The sequence below is a fragment of the Hypanus sabinus genome, chromosome 12 (genome assembly GCF_030144855.1).
Source record: "Hypanus sabinus isolate sHypSab1 chromosome 12, sHypSab1.hap1, whole genome shotgun sequence".
Taxonomy (NCBI): Eukaryota; Metazoa; Chordata; class Chondrichthyes; order Myliobatiformes; family Dasyatidae; genus Hypanus; species Hypanus sabinus.
This window is the reverse complement of record NC_082717.1, coordinates 52,757,784-52,767,657: the sequence shown is the minus strand read 5'-3', so window position 1 is coordinate 52,767,657 and position 9,874 is coordinate 52,757,784.

Genomic DNA, 9,874 nt, shown 5'->3' with positions numbered 1-9,874 from the left:
CCTAAAGTAAAGGAACCCTTAGGAGGCAGTGATCATAATGTGATAGGATTCAACCATTGTTCCTTCTAAAGTGTGCACACACATCTTTTGTACAAGTGCATAAAGGAATTCCACAAAGAATTTGTCTCATGATGGACTTTAGGGCCTGGTGAGCTGAGGAGCTCAGGAATCACCACCCTTGGCTGCTGATAAGTTAGGAGTAAGTCAATATAAATATAAATTTGTGAAGAATGAAATAAATACTCTTTGAGAATTATCCATCCATTAATTTTAATGCATTAATGGCATCCGTCAATGGTACAGAAATACTGCGGATTTAGCTGTAGCAGTGGCTGGTGGTTCCTGAGCTCCTGGGCCTAAAGACCATCCTCATGATGCAAATTCTTTGTGCAATTCCTTTGTGCACAACAAACACCTTAGCGGGAACATTGATTTCACCCTGACTTTGAGAAGGAGAAGATAAAATCAAATGTATCTATATTACAGGGGAGTAAAGAGGATTACAGAGAGGAGCTGGCTAAAGTTGACTGGAAGGTGACATGAGCTAGGACAATGACTAGCAGTTGTTGGTGTTTATGGGGGAAGGCATAGCGAAGTAACATTCTGAAGGGAGGATGAGGCAATTGTGACTGATCAGGGAAGTCAAAGTCAGCATGAAAGCAAAAGGAAAGGCAAATAATATAACAGAAATTAGTGGGAAGTTAGAGGATTAGGAAGCTTTTAAAAACTAACAGAAGACAAGTAAAAATCATAAAGAGAAAATATGATATGTGAAGCTAAGGTAACCAAACTATAAAATAGGGTAAAAAAGAAATTTATCAGATATATGAAGAGTACAAGAGAGGTGAGATTGGATATCGGATAGCTATAAACTGACACTGGAGAAGTAGCAATGGGGGACAAAGAAATGGTGGAGGAACTTAGATGTGCTTTGCATCAATCTTCATTGTGGAAAGCAGAAACAGAATGCCAGAAATGTGTGTGTCAGGGGGCAGAAGTGAGTGTCTTTGCAATTACTAAGGAGAAGGTGCTTGGGAAACTGAAAAGAATGAAGGTAGATAAATCACATCAGCCTGTTGAAAGAAGTAGCTGAAGAGATTATGAAGGAGTTAGTAATAATCTTTCAAGGATCATGAGATTCTGGAATGGTTCCTGAGGACTGGAACATTGCAAATATCATTCCACTCTTTAAGAAGGGAGAGTGGCAGAAGAAAGGAAATTATAGGCCGGTTAGTCTGACTACCGTGGTTGGGAATATGTTGGACTCAATTACTTAGGATGAGATTTCGGGGTACTTGGAGGCACATGGCAAAACAGGCCAAAGTCAGCATGGCTTCTTAAAGTGCAAACCTTGTGTAACAAATCTGTTGGAGTTCCTTCAAGAACTAACAGGCAGGATAGAAAAAGAAGAGTCAGTGGATGGTGCTTATTTGTATTTTCAGAGGGCCTTTCACAAGGTGCCACACATGAGGCTGCTTAACAGGATAAAAGTCCATGGTATTACAAGAAAGAAGCTAGCATGGATAGAAAATTGGCTGATTGGCAGGCGGCAAATGGAGCATATTCTGGATGGCTGCTTCTTTTCACATTAAATGTGAATGATTTGGATGACAGTATTGATATCTATGTGGCCAAGTCTGTGAATGATACCAGGATAGGTGGAGAGGAACGTAGTGTTGAGGTAGCAGGGTGACTGCAGGAGGACTTTGGCAGATTGGGAGAATGGTCAAAAAAGTGTGAGATGGAATGTGACGTAAGGGAATGCATGGTCATACACGTTGATAGAAGGAATGAAGGCAGGGACAATTTTCTAAGTAGGGAGAAAATTTTAAAAATCAGAGGTGCTAAGGGACTTGGGAGTCCTCATGCAGGATCCACTAAAGGTTAACTTGCAGGTCTTTTCAGTGGTGAGGAAGGCAAGTGTAATGTTAGCATTCATTTTGAGAGGACTAGAATACAAAAGCAAAGATATAATGCTTTATAAGGCATTGATCAGACCACACGGAGTACTGTGAGCAGTTTTGGGTCCCTTATCTATGAAAAGATGTGCTGGTGTTGGAGAGGGTTCAGAGGAGGTTCATGAGAATGATCCCAGGAATGAAGGAGTTAACATATGAGAAACATTTGATAGCTCTGGGTCTGTACTCACTGGAGTTGAAAAGAACGAGGGAGGGTCTCATTGCCGCCTACCAAACATTGAAAGGTCTGGATAAAGTGGATGTTTCCTATAGTGGAGGAGTCCATAATCAGAGGGCACTTCCTCAGAACTGAGGGATGGCTATTTAAAACAGTGATGAGTAAAAATTTATTTGGCCAGTTGGTCGTGAATCTGTGGAATTCATTGCCACAGATGGCTGTGCAGGCCAAGTTGTTGGGTATAATTAAGTTGAAGATTAATAGGTTCTTGATTAATCAGGGTGTCAAAGGTTATGGAGAGAAGGCAGAAGAATGGGGTTGAGAGGGATAGTAAATAACCATGATGGAATGACAGAACAAACTCGATGGGCTGAATAACCTAATTCTGCTCCTATGTTTTATGGTCTTTTGGTCTTATGATGAAAATCCAAACACTAATGGCATATTAATTCTTGTAAATTAAAACTTGAGCTTTATAAAATCTTTATGTGATGGATAATATTGTGTATTATCACACCCCAGAGCAGGTCTTATAAACATTGCATTTCAGGTTTTCCAAAATACTATCGGCTGTTAAGGCTCTTAAAATTAAATTATGAAGAGAAATGTGGAAAGCTGAGAAGTGATTTGATCGGGAATAAGTACATGCTCCTAAATCGGTTATGAAATTGAACGTACACACAATCTGTGTTGCTGATAAACTTATTTATGTTTGCTTTGTTCATTTAATCCCCAGGAGCAAAGAAACATCAGTGCAGATGGTTTTATGCAATCCATGAGGCACTTACGTAAAACCTGTACGTCAATTTGAGGAGAATGATAGATAGCCAATTTTGATCTTGTCTTATTACCCTGTCATGGATCTACAATGACAGACTAATAATAAATGATGCATGGACTCTTATTGATTTTCTATATCCTTGCACTGAAAATATTTCTGATTTACAGCATGTTTCCAACTGTTCCAATTAAAATTTAAGTCCTTATTACAGCCTTTCACAAAATACATTGACTTAATTGTTATTTGCATGTTGCAGTGAAAGTTTCACATCCACAAACATATTAATATTTTTTGTATCATATCGCATGATGAAAAGACATCTGTCCTTAAATTGAGAATAATAAAATCAATAGATGTGGAAATATTGGCAATTACATTTCCAGAAAGGCAAGGTTATGTGAATGTCGCTGATAAAGGTCATAGCAGGTCAGGAACAATTTGCAGTTCAACACTGTGTAATAAGGTACTGTCTTGCTGCACACAAACTGATAATTATTACTCACAATCTTTAGATTTCAATAAAACCAGATAAACCTCTTCTGAGCTTATATCTTGGCAAAGTGCCATACACAATTGCAGCAGTACAGACAATGTTTATATCAATATGCAGAGTTCCAGCTCTTCCCATATTAGGGCATCTGCTACCCAGCTGTGAGTAGAGCCAGTCTCAAATTTGACAGGCTGTCAGCAAGACGTTACTGATTTAAGAGCATAGCAGGATTTGTTAATTTCACTATCTCCCTGTCTTAAGCAGTGACACAAAGAATTAGGGTAAAATCAGACTCAATTGTCTTTAGGCCTAAGGTCTTAACTTATTAAAGTTTTTAAGTCTTTATTTAAGTTTTAAGTTTTTAAGTCTTAACTTATGAAAATGAAAAGCAACTCTTGACTTAAATTAAAAGTTAAACTTAAGCCTGCCAGTTGCCACTTCCTGGATTTTGGAGTGATGAAATTAGTCAACCAACCCTTATGCCAATACCTTACTTGCAAAGTAGATGAAGGAATAACTTGTGCCATATGGTCAAGCAGGTTCAGGCACTTGGCAGTCAGGATGAGGCAGTAGATTGGATTCAACATTTGCTTCACGGAAAAGCTAGAGAGTGGCAGTAGATGGTTACTTCTCTGACTGGAGGGCTGTGACTAGTGGTGTGTTTCAGGAATTGGTGCTGGGTCCATTATTGTTTGTCAGTTATGTCAGCAATATGGATGATAATGTAGTAAACTGGATCTGCAAATTCGTGGATGACACCAAGATTGGGATCTGGACTAGATGGGAAAAAGGTGCTCAAATATGGTAGCTGGAATTGAATGCAGACAAATGTGAAATTTTGCACTTTGGGAGGTCTTATGGAGTGAACAACAGGGCACTGTGGAGTGTAGTAAGAATAAGGGGATCTGGGATTACAGTCTATAATTCCTTGAAAGTGGCGTCACAGGTAGATAGGGGCCTAAAGAGCACTCTTGGCACATTGGCTTTGATTAATCAGAATACTAGGTTAGGACTTATTTCCTGATGCAGGAGAATGAGGAGAGATTTGATGGAAGTATACAAAATTATTAGGGTTATTGATGGGATAAATATCAGGAAGCATTTTTCACTAGGTTTGGGTGAGACTAGAACTAGAGGTCATAGTTTAAGATGGAAAGGTGAAGTATTTAAGGGAAAATGAGGAGCGCATTTTTCACTCAGAGGGTGGTGCAAGTGATGGACAAGTTGCCGGGGAAGAGCTGGAAGCAGGTTCGAGATCAACATTTACAGAATTTTAGATAGGCTCATTGTTGGGAGGAGTATGGAGCACTATGTTACAGGTTTGGGTTGATGGGACCAAGCAGAACAGCATTTCAGCATGGACTAGATGGGCTGAAGGGCCTGCTTCTGTTCCTTAGGACTCTGCAACTGTTAAACTACACCCTCGGGACTGAGGTTTGATGGAGAACAAGCTGTAGGTATAAAAACGTTGTCTTCAAAACCCTTACTCATTTCCTCTTTACTTATCTACGCTACTTTAATGGCAGTACATAGATTTGACCTCAGAGTTTGTGTGGGTTTAGTAACTACACTATAAGCAGAGATAACATTTGCATTCTTGATTCTGTATGACATACATTAACTTTCATCTCCAGCAAGACCAGTGATAAACCTCAGAGGGGAGGTAGTGAAATTAATACCAGTTTTTGATTCTAAAAATAATCCACTCCTACAGTCTGTCACAGTAGAGTATTTTTAGAATAAAAAAAGCCACAGTGGTAGAAATCTGAAGTAAGAGCAGGAAAATGCTGGGAGCACTTGCCAGAGCAAGCAGTACGTATTTATAAAAAGAGGAATAGAGAATCAAAGATGTTCTTTGACCTGGAGTGTTAGTGCTGCTTCTCTTTCCACACACACTGCCTACAACAGGCAGAAGGAATTCAGTCAAATTCCCATTCCTTCATAGAGAGCACTGGCCACTAATAGGAAACCAGCAAATACACTTCATTAGTAAAGACAGGATTGGTTACATCTGTGTCAGCTTCCATGATTGACGAGCCTGGCTACATTCAATATCTAGATTCACACAGAAAGAATAGGCTGTCTGTAAATGTTTATGAAATGCTGTACCACAAGCAAATCCCTTCAGGTTAAGAGAACAGATGAGTAAGGTGGGTGAAAAATAGTTGCAGGAGGATACATAAATGAAAATAGATCATGTCTGAATGTCAAGGAAGATAACTCATTGTCTACTGATAAGGAGTGCAGTACTTCACTCTGTAGAGGGAATAAAATGCATGTGGAACAATAGTGCATCCATGATTAGGGACATGGTAAAGATCTCATGAGATTACTCATAAATTAAGAGCTTCAGCAAAGGCCACCAAGCTGGTTTCTTATTACGTATAAAGATGGACCAACGGCAGTAATTATTTTGTATCCTGTGCTGAGGTTTAACCTTAATTCAATCTCTGGAGAATATCCCATTTGAAAGTGCAAGAATGTAGAGGCTGGCATGTGCCAACATGTTAATTTATATTTGGAAATACTCAGCAGGCCAGGGAACATCAGGGGAAAAAGAACTGAATTAATGTTTCAGAACAGAGACGACTCATTAGGGTTCTTACCCATTGTTGATGAAGGTCTTTCAGTTGCAACATGAACTCTGTTTCCTTTTCTACCACTGCAGCCTGACTTTCTTGTTTTGTTTCTGTTTTCCAGCATTTACAGATGTTCAACACCACGTAATCTGAGTTCACCAACTCCGTTTTTCCAACCACTGATAATGAAACAAAGGCAGGTTTCAGCTCCATTTGACTATGTGTACCAGGAAACCAAATGGCTTCTCATAGACAGAAATACCCCCTTCAAAGCTTGCACTGAAGGTGCTGAAGTGAGACACAATGTTTTCTGAACACATTTGATGGTGCTTTATGATGTGCTATATTGAGCGAATCAGGGCTAGCAGAGGTATTGTTATTAATGCAGGGGATATAGCAGTTCTGGTTCATCAGTGATCACAATATGATTGAGTTGAACTTGAAATTTGATAGGGAGAAAGTAAAGACTGGTGTAGCAGTATTTCAGTGGAGTAAGGGAAATTACAGTGGTTTGAGAGAGGAGTTGACCAAAGTAAATTGGAAGGAGCTGCTGGCAGGGATGTCAGCAGAGCAGCAATGGCGTGCGTTTCTGGGAAAAACGAGGAAGGTACAGGTCATATATATTTGTAAAATGAAGAAATACTCAAATGATAAAATAGTAAAATTGTGACTGACAAGGAAGTCAAAGCTATTGTAAAAGCAAAAGAAAGGGCATACAACAAAACAAAAATTAGTGGGAAGATAGAGGATTAGGAAGTTTTTAAAAACCTACAGAGACCAACTAAAAAACTCATTAGAAGGGAAAAGATGAAATATGAAAGCAAGCTAGCAAATAATATCAAAGTGGATAGTAAAAGCTTTTTCAACAATGTAAAAAATAAAAGAGAGTGGACATTGGACCGCTAGAAAATGAGGCAGGAGAAATAATAATGGGGGACAAAGAGATGGATGATGAACTAAATGGGTATTTTGCATCAGTCTTCACCATGGAAGACACTAGAAGTATGCCTGATGTTGTAATGTGTGAAGGAAGAGAAGTGAGTGCAGTTACTGTTACAAGAGAGAAGGTGCTCAAAAGCTGAAAGACCTAAAGAGGTCAGCTGAGGAGATCATCGGGGTCTCTCTTCCCGCCATTACAGACATTTACACCACACGCTGCATCCGCAAAACAAACAGCATTATGAAGGACCCCATGCACCCCTCATACAAACTCTTCTTTCTCCAGCCATCTGGGAAAAGGCACCGAAGCATTCGGGCTCTCACAATGAGACTACGTAACAGTTTCTTCCCCCAAGCTATCAGACTCCTCAATACACAGAGTCTGGACTGACACTGACTTACTGCCCTCTACTGTGCCTATTGTCTTATTTATTGTAATGGCTGCACTGTTTTGTGTACTTTAAGCAGTCCTGGGTAGGTCTGTAGTCTAGTGTAGTTTTTGTGTTGTTTTATGTAGTTCAGTCTAGTTTTTGTACTGTTTCATGTAGCACCATGGTCCTGAAAAACATTGTCTCATTTTTACTGTGTACTGTACCAGCAGTTATGATCGAAATGACAATAAAAAGTGACTTGACTTGACTTGATAATCACCTGGACCTGATGAACTGCACCCTAGGATTCTGAAAGAGGTGAGTTTAGAAATTGTGGTAGCATTAGAAAAGATCTTTCAAAAATCATTGGACTCTGGCATGGTGCCAGAGGACTGGAAAATTACAAATGTCACTCCACTCTTTAAGAAAGGAAATTATAGACCAGTTAGCCTGACCTCAGTGGTTGGGAAGATGTTAGGGTCAATTGTTAAGGATGAGGTGATGGAGTACTTCGTGACACAGGACAAGATAGTACAAAGTCAGCATGATTTCCTTCATGGAAAATCCTGCCTGATGAAACTTATGGAACTCTTTGAAGAGATTACTATTAGGATAGATAAAGGGGATGCAGTGGATTGTTGCATATTTGGACTTTCAGAAGGCCTTTGACAAGGTGCCACACACGAGGCTGCTTACCAAGTTAAGAGCCCATGGTATTACAGGGAAGTTACTAACATGGTTAGAGCATTGGCTGATTGGTAGGAGGCAGCGAGTGGGAATAAAAGGATCTTTCTCTGGTTGGCTGCCGTGACTAGTGGTGTTCCACAGGGGTCAGTGTTGGGACACTTCGTTTTATGCTGTATATTTAGATGAAGGGATAGATGGCTTTGTTGCCAAGTTTGCAGATGATACAAAGATTGGTGGAGGGGCAGGTAGTGTTGTGGAAACAAGTGGGATGCAGAAGGACTTGGACAGATTAGGAGAATGGGCAAGGAAGTGGCAAATGAAATACAAATTTGGGAAATACATGATCATGCACTTTGGTAGTAGAAATAAATGTGCGGACTATTTTCTAAATGGGGAGAAATTCCAAAAATCTGAGATACAAAAGGACTTGGGAGTCCTTTTGCAGAATACCCTAAAGGTTAACTTGCAGGTCAAGTCAGTGGTGAGGAAGGCAAATGCCATGTTAGCATTCATTTTAATAGGTCTAGAATACAAGAGCAGGGATGTGATGCTGAGGCTTTATAAGGCACTGGTGAGGCCTCACCTTGAGTATTGTGAACAGTTTTGGGCCCCTTATCTTAGTAAAGATGTAATGGCATTGAAGAGAGTTCAGAGGAGGTTCACAAGGATGATTCCAGGAATGAACGGGTTATCACATGGGAATGTTTAAAGGCTCTTGGTCTGTACTTGCTGGAATTCAGAAGGATGTGGGGGGATCTCATTGAAACCTTTTGAATGTTGAAAAGCGTAGGCAGAGTAGATCTGGAGAGAATGTTTCCCATGGTGGGAGAGTCTAGGACAAGAGGACACAGCTTCAGGATAGAGGAGTGCCCTTTCAAAACTGAGATGTGCAGCAATTTCTTTAGCCAAAGGGTGGTGAATGTATGGTATTTGTTGCCACATGCAGCTGTGGAGGGCAGGTTGTTTTGTGTATTTAAGACAGAGATTGATAGGTTCTTGATTGGACATGGCAAAAAAGGTTAGGGAGAGACGGCTGGGAACTGGTGTTGAGAAGGAGAAAACAAAAGGATCAGCCATGATTGAATGGTGGAGCAGATTTGATGGGCCAAATGGCCTAATTCTGCTCCTATGTCTTATGGTAGTTCTTAAATGGACTGATAGTCTTACCAAAATAGTAAAATCTTGATACTTTTGAAGGATATTATGTTGTGCATTCTACAGGTCCATTCTTGCCAATCCAGACAGAATCCTTGCATTTATCTGTAGCTGCTGGCATCTGTTTTTTTTTGGAGAAACTGACAAACTGTAGCATGGATACTTATTCAGAGCTTGTTGTTATCAAGTCAAAGCTAACAAACCCAGGTGAGAAGGTAGTCCAAACCTCCTGTCAGCTCTGATGGTAAGACACCATGGCCCCATCACGGCATCACTGGTCTAATCTGATCATCATCCCTCATATCAGTACACTTCAATAAGGTCAGGAATTAGTTGATTCTTCATACAGTAATGAGCAGTACTTGCTATTTATTTATTTCTATTCTACCAGAAAGCAATATGCTATTGTTTGATCAAATTTATTTAACATGATAAAAAGCACTTGTAATCTCAAACCTAAGTTGATTAACTTCAATCTGTTTATTGTGGGGCAATAAACATGTGCTGAATAAGAAATGAGCACTGATTTTTTGCCAGAGTATGTGCACTAAAGCAAATTTCCTTTTACAGAAAGTCATATTTAATTTAAATAACCAATCCTCTATCGCTGTTCAATTTGCCCCTGGATGATGGCATAGCATTTTGCTACATCAGCCATCAGCAGGCATAATTCATTTCAGTTGAAGGGAAATTATAAACCTTGGTAAAGTTAAAAAAAAATGCAGTTTTGCTTATT